Below are 13,970 nucleotides of genomic sequence, written 5' to 3' on the forward strand. Positions count from 1 at the left end.
GCTATATTTTTCCTCCCTATAAAGAGTAGTGTGCTTTATAAGGGTGTAGTTTAGCGCTAAATATAGTGTAAAATAATAGAACGTCGGAGATCAATTTTAAATTTAAAAAAAACTTGCTTTCGTGAGAAATAACGTATATTTGATGAAATAATTAAAATAGATACAAGCTAATCAAAATTAAAAAGATATGATAACAGTTTCTACTCTTCTTTCCACTCTCCATTTAACAATATTTACCGTTCTTATTAAAAATATCAAGTCTCAAATATTTATTATTTCAGAAGTTAGAAGAGTGAAGATCAATTAATTATTTTTTGCATTTTAGTGCTTGGAGAGAATTTTTAACTAAATTGAATTGTTTTCATCCACCTCACTCTTAAACCCTAGATTTTCAGTAGTTCCCTTCACTCTCAATAAGCTGAATAGCTCAGCTAAACAATGGCGAATCGCCGATGCCTTCAAACCCTAAGCCGCCATTTATCATACCTTCTCTCTCCATCTCCACATTCCCTCAATTCCATTTCCCCTAAAACCCTAACCCCGAAACTTCTCTACTCCCTAACTTCCTCTCCCAAATGCCCTCAAATTAACGCTGAATTTTCATAGTTGCACCGACATTTCTGTTCGAACCGAACGAACTATAGCCATGAGGAGGAGGAGGATGAAAGTGAAGGCGAAACTGATTGTGATGATGATGACGACGTGGAGGGTTTGGAGTTGAATAGTCAGCCCAGTAGGGAGTATACTCCCGAGGAGAAAGAACAGGAAGCAGCAGAGATTGGGTATAGGGTGATCGGCCCACTTCAGAAATCCGACCGGGTTTTCAAACCTTATGAACCCGTTTTTGCTGTTATTCAGGTTCTCATTTTCCTTCCTAGCCTTTTACGGTTTTCTGTAATTCGTGAAACTGTTGCCACGTGAACAGGAGGTTACGGGTTCAAGTTGTGGAAGTAGCCTCTTGCAGGAATGCAGGGTAAGGCTGCATACAGTAGACCATAGTAGTCCAGTAGTGAGAACTTTAGAGCATTGGGTTGCCCTTTATATACCTCAATCCTAAACTTGTTGGAGTTGGCTACATCAATCCGCAATATCCATTATGATGCATTTGAATCTGTTACTCCAATGTTAAATAAGGGTTCTTTAAGTTATAGTTTCTCCAAATTTTCCGACTGATATGCACTGCTAAATGACACTGGTCTCACATGAGCCAGCTTAAAATGGCATGGCCAAGTCCAGTACCGTATCTTAGTAGGGAGGAAAATGTAGTGAAGTGGACAACGCGGATGGTGGTATACGTGTTGCAATTAAATGAAGTAGCTTTACTTTGTTGTTGAAGTTGCTGTAGCTGTATGAGGATTGAAGAGGCTTTTTTTGTGCAATGTAGATTGGTTCCCACCAGTTTAAAGTGAGCAATGGCGATTCCATATTTGTGGAGAAACTGCAGTTCTGCGAAGTCAATGACAAGGTGAGTTTGGTTTAAACTCTCTGAATGTTGTGTAGAAAGTTGATGTCTTTCTGTTGTAAACACTGTTAACCGAGGCAGATCTTTTGAGCCAAAGGTCAATGAAAACAACCTCTCTACCCCACAAAAGTAGGGGTAAGGTCCAACCCACACCCTGAAAAAAAAGCTTTGCAACTTTTCTTTAGTTATGCGACTAAGAAGAAAAATCTTGAAAACCAAGCAAATGTTCTCAGTCATTGACTTATTCTTTAAATCTTCAGCTTTCTTTAAAGGTACGATGTAAATGCATGTTACAGTTTTCCATGTAATTCTACTATACTGATTACAAATTCTTGTAACTTTTATGTTATTCTGAAGACCCATCATACCATATCAGTTAATCAGATTCTTTAGAAGAAGAGTACAAAATGTAATATATCGGTGTAATGAGACTATTTGTTCCAATGGAGGAGAATTAAGAAGTTTTTATAATCAAAAGAGGGTTTTATGCATTGTTTACCTCAGGTACAGAAAGAAAAAGGAGACTTGCATTTTATCGTTGAAAATGAACATCTTTAAGATGTGCATGCTTCGAGGTCTTCGTTTCCCTGTGAAACTACTAATTGTTTCTTAAATCGCAAGAATTTGTGGTTTCCTGTTGAAACTAATACTTTTGTTATGATTCTATTCTAAAGCTCATTTTTTCAGCTCTCCAGTTCTGTTAGAAATAGTTACTATCATATTCAAGCTTCAAAAAAATCTTGTCAGTTTTACAAAAATAAGCGAGGAACAACTTTATCGCCAATAAGTATAATGTGGTTCATGTTTTCTTGAGAGAATATTAGTTCTAGTACAAGCTGAAGGAAAGGTCTAATGTCCAGAAATGATGCAAGATCAAAAGCTAATTCACTATTTGGTTACATCTGCAAGACAAACTCCTGACAGGTTCATCATATGGGGAATCAATATTGATCCATCTTGTGTTTTCTGCCGTAATCACTGTGAAACAAGGGATCATTTGTTTGTTGACTGCGCTGAACGGCTGATTCTTGAGAGTTATGGAACATATCGTTGCTTAAGCTATTTATCACACACATGTGATGATCACTTATAGTGGACTATTCAGAATGCCAAAGGAAGCACACAACTCACAAGCAGTTCATATTATATTGTTGTATGCTAAAACTGTTCATGCTATCTGGATAGTGAGAAATCACTGTTTTAGAAGAAAGCTAGAGACTTGGGAAAGTATTGGTAGGGAGATAGTCTGCATATTCACTATCAGGGGAACTCTTGAAAATATGAGTGTACTGTAGTCTTTTCTTTTGTACGTTATTTGTCTAGGTGTTGAATTGTTATGTGTCTTAGGTTTTTGTGTCTTCTTAGGATTTCATGCTATCTGGATGGTGAGAAATCAGTGTTCTAGAAGAAATTAAGAGACTTGGGAAAGTATTGGTAGGGAGATAGTCTGCATATTCAATATCAGGGGAACTCTTAAAAATAAGAGTGTACTGCAGTCTTTTCTTTTCCACTTTATTTGTCTAGGTGTTGAATTGGTGTTGTGTGTCTTAGGTCTTTGTGTCTGCTTAGGGACTAGAAGATAGCTCAATCCCTTGAGTAGAGGCATACTTTTTGTTTGTTTGTTAGAGCCTGTTTGGACGGGCCTATAGCTATTGGTTCATAAGCCAACAGCCATAAGCTAGTAGTTCTAATTTATGTCTTTCAGCCATAAACTAGTAGTTCTAATTTATGTCTTTTGACTTATTTTTGTCTTAAAATCAAGTGCTTAAAAGCACTTGTTTATTTTACCTAAACACTATCAGAATGTTTAAAAACTATTTTGACTTGGAAATCACTTAAAATAAGCCAAGACTTTTCTGGACAGCTAAGTGAGTTAGACTTTGCCATGGTTTTTGTAAATATTTACTTTGGTAAGTAACAAAGAAGTTGAATTAACCCCCCTCCCCCCCCTAAAGGAAAAAAAACTCTGTTGTCTGAGTACATAATTTATCCTGTTATTGTTCTGCGTCCAGTTGATTCTAAACAAGGTTCTTCTGCTGGGATCAAAGACAGACAATCATTGGCAGGCCCTTATTGCCCGATGCATCTGTTCATGCTGTTGTTGAGGAACATGTAAGATAGTAGTGTCAGGACTCTCTTACCTTTTTTTTCCAGCCTTCTGCATGTTGATTTGTGGGTTTTCTGATCCTTTCTGACTAGTATACTGTCATTCTCATTTGCCTAAGTTTTGGTGGTTAGGGCTAAGCAGTACTTCTGTGGGTAGTAGGTAGCAGGTACCCAATAAAATAGTTGAGGTGCGCACAAGCTGACTGGTAGACCATTGTCATTAAAAATTAAATATACTCTCATTTTCATAAAGTTTGAGAAGATGGATACAGAAATTCATCAAACCACTCTTTGATTATAATTTTCCTTAACTTTTAAAGAATCTATTTTTCATCACTGTTGCAAAGGTATCCAGTCAATTGAGGAAAGACTAGACACATGATTTAAGATGAGTACGTATTTTTGGTATCGATATCCAGTCAATTGAGGAAAGACTAGACACATGATTTAAGATGAGTACGTATTTTTGGTATCGAGTGCACTTCTTCTTGCTTGTTGCAAGATTGACTTTAATGTTGAATACTGCTCTACCATCTCAGTTTATGAACAGCAAAAAAAAAAAAAATGCAAGCTTGGCAGAATGGCAGTAGAAGGTCTTCAGTAGATAGATTATTACTGATATTAGAGGAACTAATAATAGAGCACTTGTTAACATGAAATAATTCTGCACCCTGCAGTTCTACTAAAGAACCATGGTCTAGATCTTAAAGTTCTCTCCCAGTTGTTTACGACAGCTAGTTCTGTTGTCCCTTTAGGGGTTGTGACAATACAAAGAAGATTAGCATGAGCCTATGAATGGATGACACAAGAAGTCGGGGAACGGTTCCAATCTCAGTTTTAGTTCCTGTGGGTGGGAGGAAATACATTTGCCGATGCATCAGCTTTCTGTCCTTAACAATGTTGGAAACATAAAGCAAGCGATAGCTTATTCACCTGGAGTTCTGGAGGAGGATATCACTACTTTATTTTGTTTTTAATTTGTTGACAGATACCGATATGCTTTGGGGTGTATTGCATAAATTACTTTTTAACTTGCCATATATAATAACGAGGGTGGTTTTTTTAATGCATTGATACATTGTTAAGGGTTACTGTGATTAACAAAATCTTCGTTTCTCAGTAGTTGTAACTCTATTCTTTGATGATTTTACTTTTGGTGTTTGCTGAGCTGATTTCTTTTGTTGTGAAATACATACATAGGTGTGAAACTAGATTCAGATCTTCAGGGTTCTGTGCTTGGCTCTTTGGATAACTTAGTTTCCTTAAAATAAAATATGTATATGTACAAGTTTATCTCAATTCAGATAGATTAAGAAACTTAATCTGTCCTTATCTTGGTCCAGGCATTAGATGCCAAAGTACTGATATTCAAGAAGAGACGGAAGAATTACCGACGAACACGAGGGCATCGACAGGTTAGTCATCTATTCATCGATAAGAAGGTTACATAAATATGTTTATTTACTTTACTAACTTGTCATCCTCTTTTTCCTTCATTTTTAGGAATTAACAAAGTTGAAGATTACGGATATCCAAGGAGTTGAAAAACCTGAAGTGGTACCAATTCTCAAGACAGAGAAGAAAGGTGCAAAGAAGGTAGCCGTAACAGCTTAAATATGGTAAGACGGAAAAAGGAAGATGCTTGAGTAGGGGATTTTTGGCATATACAGCTGACACAACTCAGCGTTTTTCATTCTCGTTTTCTGTTATAAATTTTATGTTAGAACTCAGATGCCACATGTGGTCAGATGTTAATCTGGCATGAGATGGAAGGGAATGAATTTGTTGTAGGCTTAACATAGTCATATCTTGAGGATGTGTATTTGGTTATGAGAGCACATAGCTCATAAAGAAAATAATATTTTCTTGCATAGGAGTATTTGCTACTAATGCAATACTGAGTTTTTCTCCTCTCTTATGTAGTATCCGGGCACTTGCACTAAACCATGTTAACTTTGGTTTCTGCCTTGTATAAACATTAGTATTGTTTCGTTCCAATTTTATCGGATATCCCCAAAGGGGCATAAAATATTACCATTGTTTAGCTTCAAAACTACTGAAGTTACCCGGCTCCCCCCCTCCCCTCCATCCACGGAAGAGTTGGATAAGGAACTAATAGTGCCAGTCTGCACTTAACAAACTTGGAGTCAGTATCACTATGAATAAAGATCCATTACTAGGTTTGGGTCTTGGACTAAGTTCTCCAAACCCTACTGCTGCCTCTATGGGTGAGGTGACTAGTATAGAAGATTTATGTGACCGCAACCTGAAAAACGTTTTACCTCTGTAGCTTAATGGATATGGACAGAAAACAGTATATATCCATATAATAGTTGCATCACAGACATGAAGCATCAATTATATTGCTTTAATCTTCAAGTTCCAGACTATTTTTCAAACACGTGGCATTATGGAATATCTGATTGAACAACTTGGATAAACAGAGATTCAAACAATAGCCACCCCAAACACTTCTCAAGTCTACACACTGCCCCACTTCTTGACAGAGAAGATCTTTGGTGTATGCAAAAACTATCGATAATATCTCACAAAAGTTATTTTTGTATTTTTTATGATAAAAATGTCATTGAACTGTTACTTTGTCTCTCATATTATCATTCTAACATATTAAGCTACTAAACTCAATTAATTTTCTTAAGTGACATTTTAAATTCAATTTTAATGACACGTTCATTAAAATATACAACTCAATACATAGCAAAAAATGATTTTAGTACAAAGGCAATAAGTAAATTTTATTATAAAAACAATAAAATTCACCATAAAGACAAATTATACACGGTGAAAATAATTTTAAAAATTAAAAAAAAAAAAAAGAGATTTTATAGAACCCATTTTAATTTTTTTTTAAGGAGTCACTCTCTCCGTTTCATATTATTTATTCACTTTTCTCTACACGTTTCATAAAAAATTATAAATAAGAAAAATAATTTACTAATTTACCTTGTAATTTTTTAATACTTTCTATTAGTGTCTTCATAAGTACTAAAATTAATAATATAAGAATTTTTTTGGGAACTTTATTATATTATACTTTCAAATGAATTAATATAACGATGAATAATAATTTAATTTTAGTCCTATAAATCGATAAGTAACTTGGGGGGTTGGGCCACAGGTGACAAAAGAGTTTTAAAATGAGGTGTAGGTAACACAAGTCTTAATTACTAGGTGGAGGTGACAATTACTTTATTAAGGATTAAGAAAGTTGGGGAAGTTTGAAAATAATCCACAAGTTTTTAAATTTATACTTTGATCCAAATGTTAGCCTATATAACGAAAAACAGAGGGAAAAAAAGGCGCCTTTCTCTCTCTTCTCACCCTTTGCTGATTTCTCTCTCTTTGCGATTTTTGTTGTTCATTGTTGCTGCTGCTTCATTCATCATCTTCTGCTTCATTATCATCTTCTTCTACTTCATTATCATCTTCATCTTGTTCTTGTTGACCATTTGTTGTTGTTGTTGTTGTTACTGCTACTGTTGCTATTTGATCAATTTCTTAGGTCAAATTTTATTTCTAGCATCACTTTCCACTTTGGCATTACTTCATAGGAGACGTTGGTAAGTCAAATTATGATTTTTAGTTGAATTTGTCATCCGAATAACTACCATTATGTTCTTGTTTTCCAACATTGGATAGAACCCAATCATGAATCCAACATAAATCCATCTGTTTAAACAGATAAATCATCTGTTGCGACATATGAGACATCTGTTTCAAAGGAAGACTGATAAGTTGGATTCATGTTTAAACAGATGGCTCATCTATTGTAACATTTGATATATATGTTGCAACAGATTAGTTGTCTGTTGCAACAAAACCTGAACACGATTCAAACATAAGTAACAACAGATTAATAACCTATTGCATCAGGTAAGTAATTTGTCGCAACAGGTTAATTATTTGTTGCAACTGTCACTCATCTGTTGGAATCAGCTTCAAAGGTGATTTAGTTATAACATTAATTCCAACAGGCGATTCATCTGTTGCAATAGATATTCAGACCCGTAACATGATTCCCAACAGGTAAGAATCTGTTGCGACTCATCACTTACCTGTTGCAACAGATAACACATCTGTTGGGATTCATTCACGGCACTATGAAGTCACTATCAACTTATTTTAACAAATGACTTTATTTAGGTACCACTAATGGAGGGATTAATAACAATAAGGATGGATTGTCATGGTCATTGGGTGGAGAAGAGCAATCGATAGGTATGACATTGGAAAGAGGGTAAAATGCTAGAGACGATAGCTATGACAGTCCAAAGTGATGTTTCGTATGATGATTTTATGAACTTAATCATCAGCTTTTGTGGACTGAATTGTCAACCCGAAGAATTCGCCATCAACTATATGCACAGCTCCTTTGAATATCAGAGTGTACTGCCTTTCAAGATAACCGATCAGGTTCGATTGCGTTCTTATCTAAGTGATTTAACCAGGCTGGTGTTAAGGGTGTACATGGTTGAAAAGACGAGAGAGAATGAGAACCAGAACGTAGAAGAAGAAGAAGAAAAAAAAGAAGACTTCTTTGATGATAGGTTGGATGATCTAGACATGAATATTCCAGATGATGATCAAACACCTACGCCCGTTGATGAGACCAATACGATGTGCAGTTCTTCTCAATCGACACAATCTGGAAATCTTTAAGACGATTTAACACTTTGTTTATTTATTATGTGAAAAAAGATTTCAGAATAAAGAAGGTGATTAATTCAAGTAGTGTCTTTTGCTTCAAATGTGCTAATTCGAACTGCAAGTGGTGGTTGAGAGCGGTGAAGTACGCAAGTTCTGACAGATTTATCATTCATAAACATGAAAAATATCACACATATGGTTCAGAGCACATCTCAGGCCAAAATCCTCACACTACGGCAAAGGTCCTCGGTGAATATTTTAGAATTAGTTTCCCCGATGGCAAAGGCCCTTCAACAAGGCTTATGGCCAATCAACTCCTTATGAATTTGGGTGTCCTAGTCATTTATTGGAAGGTATATACGGCCATGGAGATTGCCAAGGACTTGGTTCAGGGGACACTCGAGCATGGGTATGAAATCTTGGATGCTTACCGTTACATGATTGAGTCCACAAATCCCGGAAGTAAGACGACATTGCATCTGGATGAAAACGGAAGGTTCAAGTACTTTTTTGTATCCTATGGTGCTTGGATTCAAGGTTTTCGACATTTGAGAAAAGGCATAGCCTTCAACTGTACCTTCTTGAGGAGCGGGTATAATGGAGTTCTGCTAGCGGCGGTGGCGCAGGATGCGGAAAATCACATCTTTCCTGTCGCTTTTTGTGTAACGGACAAGGAATGTAATGCCACTTATGGATTTTTTTTTGAACAACTGCGTCGCTGCGTCGAAGATACCAAAGAATTATGTTTTGTATCGGATAGGCATCCAAATATTCCAAAGATGGGTTAACTTTTCTTCACTTCAGCTTACTTTGGTTGTTGCATCAGACATCTTGGAGAGAATATTCGAAACAACTATCACAACGAAAGGGTCGTCACCCTTTTTTATAGAGCAGCTAAAGCATATAGTAGAGAGGAGTTTTTAGACTATTTCAATCAAATAGAGAATGTGAATTCCGAGGTAGTAGAATTTCTTGCACGTGTCGATTTTGAGAGATGGAGCCGGGCATTCTGTCTAGCAAATAGGTACATTCTTATGAATTTAATGTCTTGTTTGATTTACAAGTTTAGTTTGATGTCGTACTAAGTGATTCTTTTCTATAGGTACAATATTATGACATCAAACATAGCTGACTCGGAGAATTCATTCTTTGGCGATGAAAGAGAATTTCCCATCAAGGCTATGTTTGAAAAAATAAGCAAGAAATATAGCAATTTTTTTTAACAAAAGGCGTGTGCAGTTCAAGTGCCCAAAAAAAAAACCCGATTTATTCTCGAAATCAAAAAGAAAATATCAACGAACATCAGTTTGGGGAATAGGATATTCTCTCATAAAATAGAAGATTACAAATTCCGTATCACCGGTCATGGTGATGCTGCCACGGTCGATCTTCAAACAAGGTCTTGTATGTGTAGAGTTTTTGACTTGGACAAAATACCTTGTCCATATGCTATGACATCCCTTCGAGCTCTATACGACTATAAATATGGATCTGAAGTTTACGAGCACTCCTCTCAATATTATTCGGTGGAAAAATATGAAATGGCATATAGTGGGCATATTATTCTGGTGCCTCTCGAAGAATCTTGGGTTGTTCCAGTAGAGCTTATGGGGAAATTAATACCTCCTCCATATATTGATCTGAGCACTATCAAACCGGAAAGAAAGCCATATAAAAGGAGGCGTGGAGTTGGAGAATCATTTTCATCAAGAAGAAACAAGTGCTCCATATGTAAGTACGCTGGCCACAAAAGAACTACATGCCCGAATCGTAATCCACCATGATCATTGTAATTGCAGAAACTTGTGTTGTTGTTTGTTTGTTTGTTTGTTGTAGACTTTTACATATTTAACTCATTGTTGTGAACCTAATGTTATTATTTATTATGTATAAAATATCTTTTTTTTTTTAAAACAACTTGCGCATCAATAAAATGAGGCAAAACATGAACTTAAATAATACAGCAGACCACAGTTATTCTCAACAGTTGCACAAACAATTGGAATACTTTCCTCCAACAGATAAAAATCTGTCGAAACAGATGGATAATCTGTTGAAACCCAACAGATGACCAATCGGTTCCAACTGTTGAAAGAATTCAAAAGCCAAAATTGCTAGTGCTACTGGATTTAACATTGCCTTCAACCATCGACATGTTAACATGTATTAGATTAGAAGAAAACAGAATGAAAATTGAATAAGGATTAAAACGTCAAAGTCTGACTAAAAGTAAATTTTTCATTAAATGAAAAATAAAATACATTAGGTATAGATCCAATATAGAAAAATTAAAATACATACGCTAAAAGAAAAAACACATTCTAATTATTATTATCATCATCATCATTAATTACAGCTGGCCAATCAACTAGCAGCAGGGCTTTCATCAGCCTCTGCATCTCTCTGAACATTGTCGCTCTCACAACGACCAACTCACTCTGCAGGTCATTAACCTGCCTTTGAAGTTCCCGCACTGTGTCGCGTAGAAAGCAATGTCCGGAAAAGGATCAGCCATATCTAGAACACGCATGAATTGACAAATGTAAAGAAAAATGTTCACAATGTAATACAATGTCTACGACCAACTGGTAAATTTACGCCAGAAAAAAACTTACCTCAACGAGAAAGGAATATGCTCTTTAAAGAGAAGTACGCAAAAGGAAAAAATACAAGAAATAAATAGAGTTGAATGAAGATTGAGGGACCTATAATATAATCTAGACGTGTCAGGCCAAAAGGCAGGACTGTTAAGCTCCATTGTATTAATTACATTCAAACTGGTGGCATTTTGTTTTCTGTGAAAAGTTTTGACTTTTTCTTTAACACTAATTATTTCTTACCTTTTCATAGCGGTTTGAGACTCGATAAAAGTTATTATTATTGAGCTGTTGCAACAGATCGTTCAGCATTTTTAACAGATTTAGCATCTGTTGCAATAGATGAATGGATTGAATGTGCAACAGACGAGTGTCAAAATAGATTTACCATCTATTGCAATAGATGATTTGTATATGCAACAAATAAGGCAACAGATGGAGTATTCGATTCATTAGCTGTTTTGAATATGTGAGATAAAAAGTCTTCACCTCTTTTTAATAGTCCCTCCGTTACGTATTAGTTGGGCCCATGGGCTTGGCACACAATTAATAAAAATATAAATTAGGTGACTGTTTTACCAAATTAGCCTTATTAATTATGATTAGAAAGTATAAATATGAATAATATACTTTATGTAGTCATTTAATAATAGGGGTAATCTTGAAAGAATATAATAAAATTCTCTTGATTTTATAAATAGGAAAACTAAATTGAAACAAACATATTTAGAAAGAAGTAATCACATGCGTGCAGATTAATTAAAAAAAAGCCAAGTCTATCGCAACAGATTTTTCATCTGTTGCAACATATAGATTATCTGTTGCGACAGATGGACCATATGTTTGGAGGAGATGTTTTGATTTCTTCCAACAGCTGATTCGTCAGTTGCAACAGATGGTGATTTTGATTCATCAGTTATTTTGAATGTGTTAAGATAAAAAGTCACGACTCTTCACACCTCTATTTTAATAGTCATCACATTTGTGCAGATGAATAAACAACACTGACATATCCTGATGGGGTAGGAAGAATAAGATACGTGCAATGGATCCTATTTTCATGCATGCGAGTTATGTATATTATTGATCAGGCTACCATGAGGACACATAAAGTGCAATGATTTTGTGAATGCAGTTTTTTACCAATGATTAGACACTGATCCTTCAAACAAGATCCTGAATTGTACAATTTAGTTTGATAGGTGCGAACTGATAAGGCCAAAGGGTTCTAAGACGGTGGTGTCGATACCCCATTACAATTTAATGACATGATTCATGCACATGTTTTTATGTTTGGGGAAAGGTTCAAATTTTTGGCAACAGTGTAAATATCCAATAGTGATTGGACCAATTTTAATGGCACAATGGACTTCTTGAAAGGCCTTCGAAGCCTCGCAATGCAGCAAACAATGATAGAACCAATAGAAATTCCCCTGGTCCAAATGTATATGGATAGATTGGTGGAGGAGACTATTATACGCAGAAGGTGTTTGGGAGGAAACCTGTGCGGGAATAGGGAGGTTGAGAAGGCCATATATCATCTTTGTACTTGTTTAAGAGGATACACAGGGTCAATTCCTCTTGACCATTCTTCTTTTTCTTCAACGACTGATGGATTTTCATTTTTGGATACATTTTCACATTCGCATCTCATCCAGTTTTTTCATTTTTCATGTCAATTTCATAAGCTAATTTCGCTACACTTTCCTTCCGACCTTGTGTATCCTCTTAAACAAGTACTAAGATGATATATGACCTTCTTAATTTCCCTGTTCCCGCATAGGTTTTCTCCTAAACACCTTCTGCTGTATCCAAGAGGTGTGCCATACCATCCAAGAAGGTGAGGGAGCCACACACTCCTACAGCGTTGGTTAGGAGAAAGAAAAGAGCAATTAGAGATCTCAAAATCAAAAGAAATTGCAATTACTCACTCTCCAAAGGCTGTTGAAGTTCAGGGGCCAGTCAAGAAAGTCCAATGCAATTGGTTTCATCCAAATCCAACGTCTGAGTAAGGAGTTACACTCGTTTTACTTCAGCCTCTCAAAACAGATTTTTAGGGTCAACTTCAAACGACTATAACTCCTTGTACAGGACGAACTGGGTGGCCTACTTTATATGAAATGAAATACCTTTGAATTATCTTTCCAATGATACCAATTTCACCCAAATCCGATATCGGATCAAAGAGTTATGGTTGATCTACTTTAGCTTATCAAAACAGTTCACCAAAGGACAGATTTGACATTATTTAAATTTTAAAGGCACTTTGGTCATTCCCTATGATATTATGGATGGGAATATGTGTATATATATATGTATATGAGTTCAAAAACTCATTTTCATCATCAATCATTGAGAAAGAACAAACCCTAGCAAAATTTGACCTTTAAATTACTTTTGATTCAACCGTAGAAATTCCGAAGTAATCTGATAACTGCGTTTGTCATATCGAGAGCTTTGAACGGCACCTATTATTTGTGAAAACAGGATTGCATAATCAAGAGGTGAATTCTAAGGTATGAATATTGTTTGCCTTGTTCTTTTCCATATGTATATGTGTGATAGAGGATTATATGTATTGGTTGTTATTGAAAGGTGATGGAAATAGGGTTATGGACTATTTTGCATGGTTTGGTTGTATTGAATTGTGGAAGGTAGATATGGTAATTGGCTTATGGAAGGTGGATATGGTAATTGAGTTATGGAAGGTGGATATGGTGATATACTATTGAATTGATAATTATTTATGTCTATGGCTCAATTTGGTTTAATGGATTGGTTGAAAGGATAAATGAATCCAAACTTGATATTGGAGGATGTTGTATGAATATTCATGACATGTGAATGTAATTGGAGTATAAGAGGGTTAAAGTGACACCCTTTATGGTGTAATTAAGGCTTACTACTCAACAACTAGTTTGGTGAATTTAAGTAATTGAATTGTGACGTTTGGTTGCTAATACTAGATTGCTATATATGCTCATTGTAGATAAGTTATCCGAAAGATGGGAAGTCCATTTGGGACTAGTATTGAAGGTTGACAGTCAGGTATGTAAAGCATACTCTATACCATATCTTTGGCATGAAAGTGAACAATTGTTCTATTAAGAAAGTTTCCAAAGTTATTTAGTAACATG

At 35.6% G+C, this 13,970-nt stretch overlaps 1 pseudogene; it reads left to right on the top strand.

Moving 5' to 3' along the window:
• The first annotated feature begins 256 nt into the window (after nucleotides 1-256).
• Nucleotides 257-5,479, top strand: LOC107859387 (annotated as a pseudogene).
• The last annotated feature ends 8,491 nt before the right edge of the window (nucleotides 5,480-13,970 follow it).

Source organism: Capsicum annuum, chromosome 2, assembly GCF_002878395.1.
Source record: "Capsicum annuum cultivar UCD-10X-F1 chromosome 2, UCD10Xv1.1, whole genome shotgun sequence".
NCBI classification, from domain to species: domain Eukaryota; kingdom Viridiplantae; phylum Streptophyta; class Magnoliopsida; order Solanales; family Solanaceae; genus Capsicum; species Capsicum annuum.